The sequence below is a fragment of the Oryzias melastigma genome, linkage group LG10 (assembly GCF_002922805.2).
Source record: "Oryzias melastigma strain HK-1 linkage group LG10, ASM292280v2, whole genome shotgun sequence".
Taxonomy (NCBI): Eukaryota; Metazoa; Chordata; class Actinopteri; order Beloniformes; family Adrianichthyidae; genus Oryzias; species Oryzias melastigma.
In genome coordinates this window covers 27,128,214-27,140,681 of record NC_050521.1, presented here as the reverse complement: position 1 = coordinate 27,140,681, position 12,468 = coordinate 27,128,214, and the positions used below count along the sequence as shown (strand labels likewise).

Below are 12,468 nucleotides of genomic sequence, written 5' to 3'. Positions count from 1 at the left end.
CAGTTCTTTCTGCTTCCTTTTTCTGGTCTATTTCCTTTTCTCTCTGCGTTTCCTGAACTTCCATTTCCACTTCTGCCTTATAAATCTTGTAGGTGAGTCTTTCACGTAAACTTGCTTACTTCTGTGAATCCTCTGAATCCAGAGCAGGAATCCCTTCAGCGATATATGCACTCACGGTGGCACTTTTGTGAGGCGCTGAGAGCTTTCGCAGACGTCCCTCCCCAGGCAGCAGACTCCATTCAGACTCACAGAAACCTCTGAGAAGATGAAAAAAGCCGGCGGGGTTTAGAGAAAACCCTCTTCTGCTGCGGCGGTCTGTGCGACTGTTTGGTTCCTCCAGAAGAAGAGGTCAACTCTTTCACCAGATATGTGGACTACTTCTTTAGATAAGAATGCTTCTATAACTTCACCATGAGGTCAAACCAGGATCAGATCAAAAGCATTCAAGTTTTAAACTCACACTGTAAAGTTAAAATAAACATAAAAAAAATAACACTAAAACTGTTCCCTAATAATGTGTCCCTCCTTAGTCCTAATTTTATATTTTTAATTCAGATTTTCTGGTTTTTAGTTGACCATACTTGTCTGTGGGGGCGGGGCTTTGACCCCATTGGCTACAGGAAATGATTGACCTCAGGGGACAGAGGTGATGTCATCCCTCGTAAACCAAAGAGAGAAAGGAGAGATAGGATGGAGTATTAGAGCCACCAAAGAAAGAAAGAAAGAAAGAAACAAGTAATATTATTATAAGTATTTTTCTCATAAATTTAAATCTTGTACATTTACACGTTTTTTTATCCTTAAATTACTACTTTAAACTGGCCAAAAACTCCATCCTAGAACAAACAAAAAACAAAATGGGCAAAAGTAAATATTTAAAAAATACTGAACAACAGCTGTTATAAAAGTAATATTACAAATAATTAGAAAAAAATAGGTAAATTTTCTTTTAAAGCATTCTTTTCCAGTTTTAGAATGTCTTTAAATGTAATTATTTTTTTAGCTGCATTTCCATTACATATGCACAAAATTTTATTAAATTTCTAGAATTGTATAAAAAAAAAAAAAAACACACACAATTTCACAATTCTCCTAATTATGCGAATAAACACAAACCAACTCATAGAATAGTCATTCAGTAACAGATGTGAACCAAACTTTAATTTACAGCAGATTTAAGCTTTTTTGTCGATTGATTGATTGATTGATTGATTGATTTCAAGCGGTTTCACAAAATAGGGGACAAAAACGACATATAAATGTCAAATCTATTGAGATATTTATTTATAAATTGATTTAAAACAAAAATAATGAACATAATTTTTGTCTCATCATAAATAGACTTATTTGTACGTATCCAGACACACAAATGTCACATTAAGTTCTTTAATCATAATGATTATTAAATAATTTGATTAAATAGTTGCCATAATCCAGTTCTTAACATAAATTCAAGTTATTCATACATTTTTACTCCAAGTGCTGATTAGTTATCAAAAAGCAAAGATGAGTTTTTTATTGATTATCATCAACATGTATTAATTATGGATAACGTTATGTCACAAAAGTTGAATCTATCACTAGATGTAGATGTTTGAGCCAAAACAGTTTTTTTTCCCACGATCCTAAAGAAATAACTTGTAATATTCGGTCCACCTTTGAGTGTTAAAATCAAAGCAGGTCAAATCCTGCTGAGGGTTTGTTTTCTGAGCCCTTCCTAAACTTCCCTGACCCCCCGTCACCACAGTGAGAGTGAAAGCTCTAATTGAGAATCCACATGGAAAAGGTCAGAGATGTGTTATCGCTCCGACGCAGATGAAACGAGGCCGAGCGGCTTCATTATTTCACGTTTCACATTCTTCCGCTGCGTTCAGTTTACAATTACCGTGGGCTCTAACAGGACTCCGAACACGGGACCTCTCTGTGGGCGTCCATCTGAGGCTCGCCATCATTTACGCTTAGTTACAAGCTGTTGCCTGGCAACTACAACTAGCAGCTTCTGGTAACAAACGGGATTTCCTAAAACAAAAAAATGGTTAGAAATGTTTCATTTTTTAACAACCATTTCTGGGGGAGAGACGCGTCAAAACTTGAAGACAAAAGAGAACATGTCAGAGACGAGATGTTCTAGATTTTCTGTAGTTTTCAGAGGTTGAGCCTCACCTGGAGCTGGAGCTGAAGGCTCATTTGGAGTTAATGAATGGACAGAAGGTGTTCGCTCTCCGCCCAGCTGCAGGTCTGCCTCCAGCAGAGAACCATCAGATTCAGATTCTGGGGATCAGCTCGAGTCAAGAGGAGGACCGCTAATGAACTGGAGAAAAACCCCAGAGAAACGTCAGCTGTGTGTGTGGGACTCTGTCGGACGGACTGATGGAGATCATTAGCCAGGAAACCCCAGAAGCTCTCAGTGTTCTGATCCTGGAGCCCAAAGGAGGATCCTCCTGTTGGACGGTGGACAGACCGACTTCTGTTTGTAAAGAAATCTTTCATTTCTGAGTTTGCGGTTCTAAATCTGAGACTTCTTTGGTTACAGTAAAGAGATCACGATCAGAGGGAGTTCACAGTGGTGCTTACTCTGGTGGTTAAAGGTATTTTCTGTTGTTTGGATCCAAAAAATCCTTTTTGTTTGTTTGTTGTTCCTTTATAAAACATTTCTGGCTTTACTGGAGAGTCTTTGAACATTAAGAAGCTTTCAGATGAGATTTTAAAGAAACTCACTGTGTTTTTGCTGTAATTTAGAGGCTAATCTGAGGTAATCTTTGAGCCAAAGTTGTTTATATAAATAGATATAAAGTCTGAGTCACGTGTACTAGTCTGGGGTTGACCCGTACAGGTTCTGTTGGTTTTAGGTCTGTCTGGTCCGTGGAGGGTCGTAGAGGAGCGGCTACAGTTTCTTATCATCAGTAATCTCATTCCTGCTTTGATTTTCCTTAAAAACGGTGGAACAAATCTGCAGATTTACTCCATTTGGGATGAATTTGGGATCCACTAATGAGTCGTTTATTATTAGAGCGCGTGGACCGAGACGTTCAGAGGGTTTGGTGACTTTTTGTTCATGACTTACTTCACATTTTAGGATGGAAAACTGTGTAACGTTTACGAAGAATTAAACTAAAATGTTCACAAAGGTAAAAAGAATAGAACATATTTGACTTTAAGCAGCAGATGTGCTTTGGAGCCATTTTATGCATCTTATTTTAATATGATAGTTTTGTTCTAACTCTTGTTCAGTATATGTAAATATGACACTATGGAAACGAAACTTCTGCTTTTGCAGTGAATAATAAAAAAAATCAAGTCTTATTTACTTTACAAAGTTTAGATTTTTAGGAGCCGTAACAGACATTTGGTTTTGTGTTTGTGTAGTTGTGATGTCAGATATTTGCTACAGGAGACGGTAAATTCAGCAGCGTTTTGATATTTTACCTCTGTGGTGAATTTCTTGCAGCTTCTTAGAATTTTGTCAGTCAGGATCTTTGGAAACTCCTTCATGTTCCTGCTCTCTGAACCAAAACCATCAGATATTCAGAGCTGAGATGGATTTTTTAAAACAGTAGTAAGCGATGTTTGAAAAGGTAAAATCTTAATTTATTGGGTTTGATCAATACAAGCAGCAGCTGAAGGATTTTCCTCTCATGAGCCGGTCAGCCTTCCAGCTTCTGATTGGTTAGACACTCATGGATGGACTCAGGATCATCTGATGGTCAATGAACAATTAAACATAGAAACAGAGACCTTGTAAACGTAAAATATTTTAAATATTTGACAAAAAAAGAACACCTTAAATTTTAATTATTCTAAAAACTTGAATAAATAAAACTATAAACTCAAAAATGTAAGGAAATGAGGAAAATGTCATCTGTTAGTCGCTGTTCAGGAGCAGAAATGATGTCATCTTGACCTTTGTCCCCCTAGTGATGTCATGTCCCAGTAGCCAATGAGTTTAAAGCCACACCCCCACTTCAAAATGAGGTCATCTCCAAAAACAAAAGTTCTGAATAGAAACTGTAAATATAGAACTTTGCTCAAAGTCAGGAGAAACACAAACATTTAAAACAGAAATATATTTTTATTTATTATCAATTGAAGTTTAAAACATTTTTTATTCAAATGTTTTCTTTTGTGTTTTCACATTTTTAATTTTATTTAGTTCAAATCTGTTTTAAAAACATCTTTTTTTAATGAATAATCTTATTTTTGTTCTTTTTACCCTTTAGCTCCTGGCCAACCAGACGGCAGAGAAAATATTTAACTCAAATTATTGATTGTATTTATTATTACCCCAAAGCAATAAGCAACAGAAAACTTTTCTTTGTTACTTTTTTTGGTTGAACAGTTAAAGGGTTAAAGTGGTTTGACCCAATTCTCCCAGTTCAGATTAAAAAAAAAAAAAACAGATGTAGCCTCCACCGAGAATGTTTGATGTTGATTAAAGACAAACTATGATAAAATGGTGTTTTTAACACGTTCTTGTAGCATTTTTCTGATAACGAAAGACAAATTTGAGAGAAATTAAACCTAAATTTGCATTTCTGAGTAATTTTTTGTTACAATTGTTGTGAATCAAGAGCAGACAAAAAAATGCTTTTTTAAAAAGATCATATTTGTGACGTAGAAAATAAGCTCCCAGCTCCGCCCCATATATTATGTCTGTGGCTCCGCCCATTTCTGATAGACAAGTAGATCCATGAATGTCTTTGTTGTCCACGTCTGAGCTGGATCTGAACTGTACAGCATCACTAACGTTTGGTTGGGGGGTGTGAGGGGCTAGTGGGAGAAAATGAAAACAGAGAGCTCTCATTACAACTCAAGTGAATTTCTAATGAAGTCCTGCCACTCTGCAGAAACTATGTCCAGAAAGCGACAGATTTTTAAAAATGTTGGTTAAATTCAGCACAATCTTAATTAAAGGACCACTGGGAATAATCTGAAAACAGATCAGAAGATGATCGGGAGAGTTTGTAAGACTTCTTTTCAGATCGTTTTAGTTCTGTTAAATAGACTTTCACGTTAAATCATTATTTTGAGATTTGAACCCTTGAATTATTGATTCATTCATGCAGTTCTGAACATCTCTGTGAGCTTCAGGAAGGAGTCGGTATTTGATCAGCTTTGTAAACATGTTTTAAAACCTTTTCTTTTACAGCAGGAGCAGCTAGTGTGTCAAACGCTGACTCAGCCAGCTTGATCCTCCATCTGGGTTTCAGATGCATAAATATATAAAATCATGACATAAAATTCCCCGCATTACAGCTAAAAGCAGCTACAACGGTTATAGTCGTCATGTGAGCAGAGAAGAGGGTAAACTCACCAGCTGGGCTTCATAAAACCCCACGGCCGTGTTTTCAGTGTGCTGGTGTTTTCCCTCCTCGGCGTGTATGTTCGTGGTCACTTATTGTCCTCGTCTGCCTTCACTGTTGGCCACACGCCATTAACTGTTCCATTAAGAAAGACGGAGCCCGTATTATGATCGGCCGAGATCTGCTGTTTCTGCTGCATTAGAACGTCTCACCGACAGCAGGAGGATTTTTAGGATTTAAAAACAAAAACAGGAGAAGTTGATTTCTGTTGGTCATTTGTGAGACTTTAGGAAACATTTCCATTAAAATCAATTAAAAAAAAAAGCCAAATTAACGAAACAGCAAGCATGTAGCTGAAATATTAGCTTAACTCCAAAATAGCCTGATGACTGAAAACACTGAAGGTGGTACCTATAAAATAGCCTATAAAATATAAGTTAAACGCCAAATTAGCATAAAAACCCCAAAATAAATAAAGAAAGAAAAAGAAACTTAGGCTAGCCAAGATAGCTAGCATGTAGCTAAAAGCTAAACTTCAAAATAGCCTAAAAAACTGAAAAAAAAAAGATTAGCCAAAAAAGATAGCGTGTAAATATTAGCCTAATTCCAAAAAAGCCTAAAAACCTTTAAAAAAAAAAGCCTAAATTAGCCAAAACAGCTAGCATGTAGCTGAAATATTAGCTCTAAATATTAGCTCTAATATTAACTCTAAAATAGCCCAAAAATCTTAGTAAATGCAAAAATAGTCAAAAAAGCTATGCCAGTTTTCAAAACTTCAAAACTATTTAACATAATTCTGAATAATAAAAAGGCAGGAATATTATTCCAGAATAAATCAACTTAAACCTTAAATAACTTTAATATTTTACTCTCCATAAAAATTTATTTAGTCAAAATTATAAAAGTTAGAAATGAGCGTAAGATAACATCGGGTCATTATTAACAATAAAATAAAATGCTCTGGAGGGCCGGATAGAATTACCCAGAGGGCCGGATCCGGCCCCCGGGCCTTGACTTTGACACGTGTCTTAAGGATGGGTTTGTAATGATCAAGGTCAGAAGCACAGAGCTTTGGTCAGTTCCCTCTAAACTTAAATATAAAGTGAATTCGTAGGTTTCACATGAAGTTCGTATTTCTGAAATCTGTTTATTTTTGGCATCAAGTTCTGATATTTTCTGTTGACCAGGAACTGAACTCATCAGTGACTTGATGAATGCAGATGACCTTCCATTTTTAAAGTATTTTGTTTAAAAGTGGATTGGTTGGACTATTTCTAAGCTGAACTCACCTGTACACATCACTTTAGATGTCTCCTTTAGAGTTCTCCTCATCCTTAAAACCAGCATCATGAAACTCCCACCACAGTTTTTAACTTACTTTGACGACTAAACAATCACAAAAACTGTCAAACAAAAAAGTTAGTGGAGGGAAAAATCGATTATTAGATGCATCGACAGTGATCTATAAATGATTCTGAATCATTTTATGAATTTTAAATAATCAAAAAATCATCTGATTGTAGGTGAAAGTAACTAAACGGAGATCATTTTTAATTAGGACATTTTTAACGAGCACACAAGCGAGGACGACCTTCCTGATCTCGTCATCCGACCGGCCAACTGTCGATTGGATAAAAGTTTTTCTAGTTTGGCCAAGAGGAGCTTCTGCGTTCCAGGTACGAGTGTTTCTGCAGTTCTTTCTACTGCAGGGATATCGTGACAGCTCAGTGATCAGTGCATGTGGATCAGCTTCTGTTTCTGCACAAAAACCCACATTTGACCCAGATGGTTGCACATTAGTTCATTAACTTCTCCTAATAGTCAATTAAAATGTCTTTTTGTTATTTGAAGTTAGACACTTAAAGGCCATAAATACTATTATATTTCTGAAAAAATAAATCTTTATTTTTTTATTTGTTTGCCAAGGTTACTAAGCCTTTTGATCAAACTCTGTTCTAAAATAAGTTGAGTCGATAAACATTTAGTTTGACGTGACTTAAAGAGCGTTTCATTAAAGCTGGTCTGATAATCAAAAGTAACATTTTATTTAAGGTTATTGAGTTCAGAGAAACTGTTTCCATTTTGATGCTGTGAAAGATTTTGATCAATAATAGTTTTCATTTATATATTTTGTAAATAAAAGTTAAACACACACAAATGCACTTTGTTGGAGACGAATAAGTCATATTGGCCTTGTGGTCAATAAAAAATGTTTTTTTAATGCAGATATAGAATGCATTGATGATTGTTTCATAATCAAATCTTAAGATCCCTCAAGATTCCTAACTTTACAAACAGGAGTGTGTAAAAGAAAACATATTAATTTCCACCATCAATACATTTTTACACCCTAATATAGATCATTACTTACATAAACACAAAAGAATTAAGACCAGAAAACTACTAAACAAAATCCTCCAACGTCAAAGTTCATGATTGTCCTATTATGCTTCTCGATTCTCTAATATTTTATTATTAATGTATTTTTTTTATTGTGTAACATTTTTACTCATTTTGATATTAAACCGTTCCACAAGACAGGCAGAAATACACAAACTGTTGTGTGTTATTCTTACACAACATTGTTTTTTTCATTTATTTTTTTCCTAGCAAATATTTTTCTTTTGTATTTTCTATGGAAGTTTTTTTTTTTTTTTGGCTTCATAAATTATTTGCATTGTATTATATTTTATAGTATTTAACCTTTAGTAGTTTTAAATGTTGGTTTTCTCATATTTACCCACTTATTGAATCATTCTTGAGGCTCATTTTTCCAAAGAGGCTGAAGGATGATTTTATTGTTGTTATCAAAAGTGATCCATTTAGTTTTTTATTTAGATTTATTGACAGTTTGTTTTTATCAAACCATCGTTTCAGTTTTATGAGTTTAGTTGTTACCAAATTTAGTCACAAAAATACATCGGTGTCATCAGCAAAAAAAAAACATTTCAGTTTTGTTTTTATGTTCTTCTCATTAAGTTTGAATGAAACAAACCTGGAATGATTGATCAAAATGATACTTTTGATAACAAGAGGAAAGTTATTTCAATTATTTTCATCCTTCTTTGTCCGAAACTTAAAATGTGATTTGAAAAAATTTGTTTTTACTTTTAAATTTTATTTTTACCTCAAAACTGTTCAATGCAGGTGAAAGAAATATTTTTAACACAGACAAATGCCTTTAAACCATCAACAATGACTTCCTGATTTCGCAATGCAGAATGTCATGTTTAAATTTAAGTTTGACATGCATTCCAGATTCCGCCACTAGACGGTCAAGTGGTTATGGCTGCGGACAGCAAAAGGTGGCGCAAGATCATATTGAACTCTGGGTTAGGAATGAGATGGAACTTTAGTTCAAATGTGAGTAAAAGCAGGAAAGCCAATACTTGTCCACATGCATCAGGTAACTACAACCCCCACACAACCTGTTAGTTCAAATACACATTAGGTACTACATGCTGCATTAACATATACATGGGCAAGTTAATGGCTCATCAGTGACCCACCATGACACAACAATGGGCTCTCGGACTAGAGGGGGGAACTCTTCCTTGCGCAAATTTGCGCAGGCTTAGGAATTCTAGTGTTAAATATCTTGCAGGTTTGTCCGGATGAAAGTCATTTTCCGTCGCGCTCGTCATCCGGAGCGAGGTGTCATTTGGGGTTAAGTGTTTTGCATGAGAAAACGTGGAGGAGGCGGGAACCGAGCCGCCAATCTCCAAGTTTTCTCAGCACCTCAAACCGAGATTTTCCCATCAGTGAACACGAACCCATCTGTGCCGTCGCAGACGGCGAGGAGAAGCGTCCTTCCGTCCATCAGGCTCAGAGAGGAAGCGTCTAACATCGACCAGTCACTGTCCGCCTCTTGCCTTCAGGAATATGTGCAAATCACAACAAACATGGAGGATGGATAACTCATTAGAATGAATCAGTCAAGACGGAATGTGAAGTCACAGGCATCACTGCAGTTGCCATGGTTACTAGTGGGGTTTTGAATGCAGCTCCTCGGGCGCCGAGGACGAGCCCGCTGAGAGTTTAGGTGATATTTAACAGACACCTTGGAGCCAATCAGCCGAAAGTGGTGCGTCCGTCTCAGCGTCTCGGCGACGAGAGCTCTTGTCAGGCGTCTGTCGGTTGATTAAAAGTCGCTCCAATCACCGCAGATGTAAGTTTGATGCACGAGCTCTGGCGGCGTCCTGACCTCGCGACGGCGGGCGCCGTCTAACCAGAACAAAATGAGCAAGCTGGGATTTACATTTAGGGAAGTGGCGTTAAAAATTCATGTTTCACGGCGGAACGTGGAAGGTAAATGTAAAAACAGATCTGACATTGGTGGAGGAACTAAAGTCTGTCCTGAAGTTATCGCTCTCATCCCGATTGATACGTAAAATATGATGCGTTCAAATGAAAATCACGTTTTTCATCATTATAAGAACATTTTTAAACATCATACATTTAAAAATATATATTATTAAGAGTGTAAATATTTCAGATTAAATCAGTAAATCATGTAATTCATTTTTGTCTGGATATTTTATATTAACCTGTATTTAATTAATCTATTTTAATAGCAAATATTTTTAACCTTATAAATAATACAAAAAGCCTAATTTTTAGGTATTTTCATTGTGTGACAGTAAAAGATCAAAACACAACTAAAAAAGTGACTTTGTTAAGTTATTTTTCATTTTTATAACAGACCTCCATCTTTACTTTTACATTCCCAAGGAGGATTTTCTATGGAGCCCTTAAAGGGACATGAAAAAAACCCTTTTTTTCTTTTTAACATTTTTTTTTTTTTTTAGAAAAAATAATATTTTTTAGATTTTTTTACATCAATTGTTATTTTTGCTCCATGTTTTTATTAAAAAACAATTTTTGATTTTTTTTTTATTTCATTTTTTTAACATTTTTTTCTGAAAGTTTTCTAAAAAAAATATTTTTTTAAAATACAAATATGAAGCCCCTAAGGGACTTCGATGTCCCTTCAGGGGCTCCATATTTTTCTATCTTTAACAAATAAAAAAATAAATAAATAAACTTCAGTTCCAGAATGCTCTAATTTACCAAATCAAATAACAGGAGGAATACATTTTCAGAGCAAACCAAGAATATTGACCACAAACTTCTTGTTGATATCATAATTCATATGTTGAGACACTTTAATCCACAGTTTATCTCAACAGCAAGACAGTGGAAAAGACCTGAGTGATTTTATCATTTTTGTAACCTGTTTGGTGAATTTGATCATTTTGAAAACTGAAATGCAGCAGAAGAAACTTTTGCTAAATCACCTGGACAAAAACATGCAGGTAGAGGCAAACTTGGATCATGTAAGGGATCATGTGAAGGATCGTGTGAAGGATCGTGTGAAGGATTGTGTGAAGGATCATGTGACAGATGCTTCTCTTTTCCCGTTGGAGACATGTTTCCCGCTCAGAGACTTCCTGTTTTATCATTTATCTTTAATCCAGACCTTTCAAGTATAATTATTTTCTCTTTTGGCCTCGGCTTTCACACCATTGTGGTCCCGAGCAGCAGGAAGCACATTTCTGACACAACCCCCCCTTTTGTGTTGACGATAAACAGCGCTTGATACCCGTCTGGGCAGTACCCATGGCCTCTGGTGGCCGTCTGCATAATGGTGCACTTGTCTGTGCCTGCTGAGAGAAAATGCCACTGTGCAGACAGTTGTTGTTTGTAATTAGGGATCCCCGCTGAGGCCTTCAGAATCACCCAGAATGCTTTGTGTTTGTTAGCAAAACTGTAAAGTGGCTAAAAATGTCCAGTACAGTCAGGCTGGGGGAGAGACTTTCCTTCGTCGCTGTGGTGGGGTACGTTTACCTTTAGTAAGCAGAATGAACTAGAGAAGAGAAATGAAGAAAGATTAGAGACCTTTTAGAACAGCAGAATAAATTGGAAGTGATGGCGTTGGGTAATAAGAAGATACTAGGAACCAGAAATACTGAGAGATTAGGCACGGCTGGTAGAACCACCACAGAAGCTGTTGCGTAACAGCATGAATATGTCATTGTGGGTTCAGGAGGGGACACAAATGCAGACCGGGGTCACCGGCAGGGCGGGCAAACAAAAGTATGATTATTAAAAAAACTCACGGGGACGGAACAAAGGCGGGTGTGAGGAAACGAGCAGAGGGCGGCCGCGCAGTCCGGCCAGGATCGAGACCAACTCGGGTCCAAATACTGGAAAAGCGCACCGCAGAACTATGCCAGCAACACTTTTGAGAAAGAGAAAAATTAAAGTCAAAAGCCGGCGAAGAGAGAACGCGGGAAAACAGCCGAGAAAAACAAAGAGGGAAGGGAGGAGGGGGACGCGGAGCTCGGGAGGTCTGGTTTTCTGGTTGGACGCTCAGGTAGGGATTCACGTCTTCACGTCGAAACTCTTCTCCTAAATCCAGTCTGGCTGTAAACACAGAGCACCGTTTGCAGATAATATTCCGTTCTAAAATCCTTTATATAAAAGTGTTTTCTGCTTTTGGAACCTTGATTATTGTTTCACGTATAAACCAACACTATCATGAAAACATGCTTAAAAACCATTAAAACTATTATTTTTGTCGAGAATAAACCTGATCCGTGTCTTGTTTACAAGCTGTTTCACACAAAGTTTTAAGGCCAATCAGAACACTCAATAATGTAGACAAAAAATAAACTGCATCCACTGCTGCGCGGTTTCAATCTTTAGGAATCAGTGTCGTCCTTTAAAAAACACTTCTACAGTGCTAGTGTTGCCTTGTCTAAGCAGCACTGCAGGCACACTTACAAGTTTCACTCCGGTCCAACAACCTGTACTGCCCCCCAGTGGTCACGGTCTGACATGTCCTGACGTCAGAGTTTCAATTTCGAGGGGAGACTCGTCAAATTGCCCCAAAATCAGACTTAAAAACTTGGATGTTGACTTTGAAACTTTGTTTACCATAAATAATGAACATTTTAGAAAGATATTTAGCCTAGAAAGCACAAAAGTTATTTTTTCCTTTGAGGTAAATAATCCCAGTGTGCTGAAACTGTTACCAAAAGAGGATAAATCATTAATTTGACTGATTAATGATTGATTAATTTGTTTTTATGGTTTTGATGCCATAGCTGCATAACACAAGTGTAAAATATTTTCTCATTAAAGTTTTTTTCAGACATTAATTGCA

General features: G+C 36.6%; 1 protein-coding gene and 1 long non-coding RNA gene across 8 annotated transcripts in view; one reads left to right on the top strand and one right to left on the bottom strand.

Annotated features, from left to right (window-relative positions):
* Nucleotides 1–12,468, top strand: part of htr4 (5-hydroxytryptamine receptor 4) — a 167,716-nt gene that overhangs the window by 86,826 nt on the left and 68,422 nt on the right. The window lies entirely within an intron of this gene.
* On the bottom strand, nt 16–2,401 carry LOC112137870. The gene is made up of 3 exons (XR_002917641.2): nt 2,164–2,401; nt 1,886–2,019; nt 16–257 (listed from the first exon to the last, which is right to left on the bottom strand). It is a non-coding gene; the product is annotated as an uncharacterized LOC112137870 (long non-coding RNA).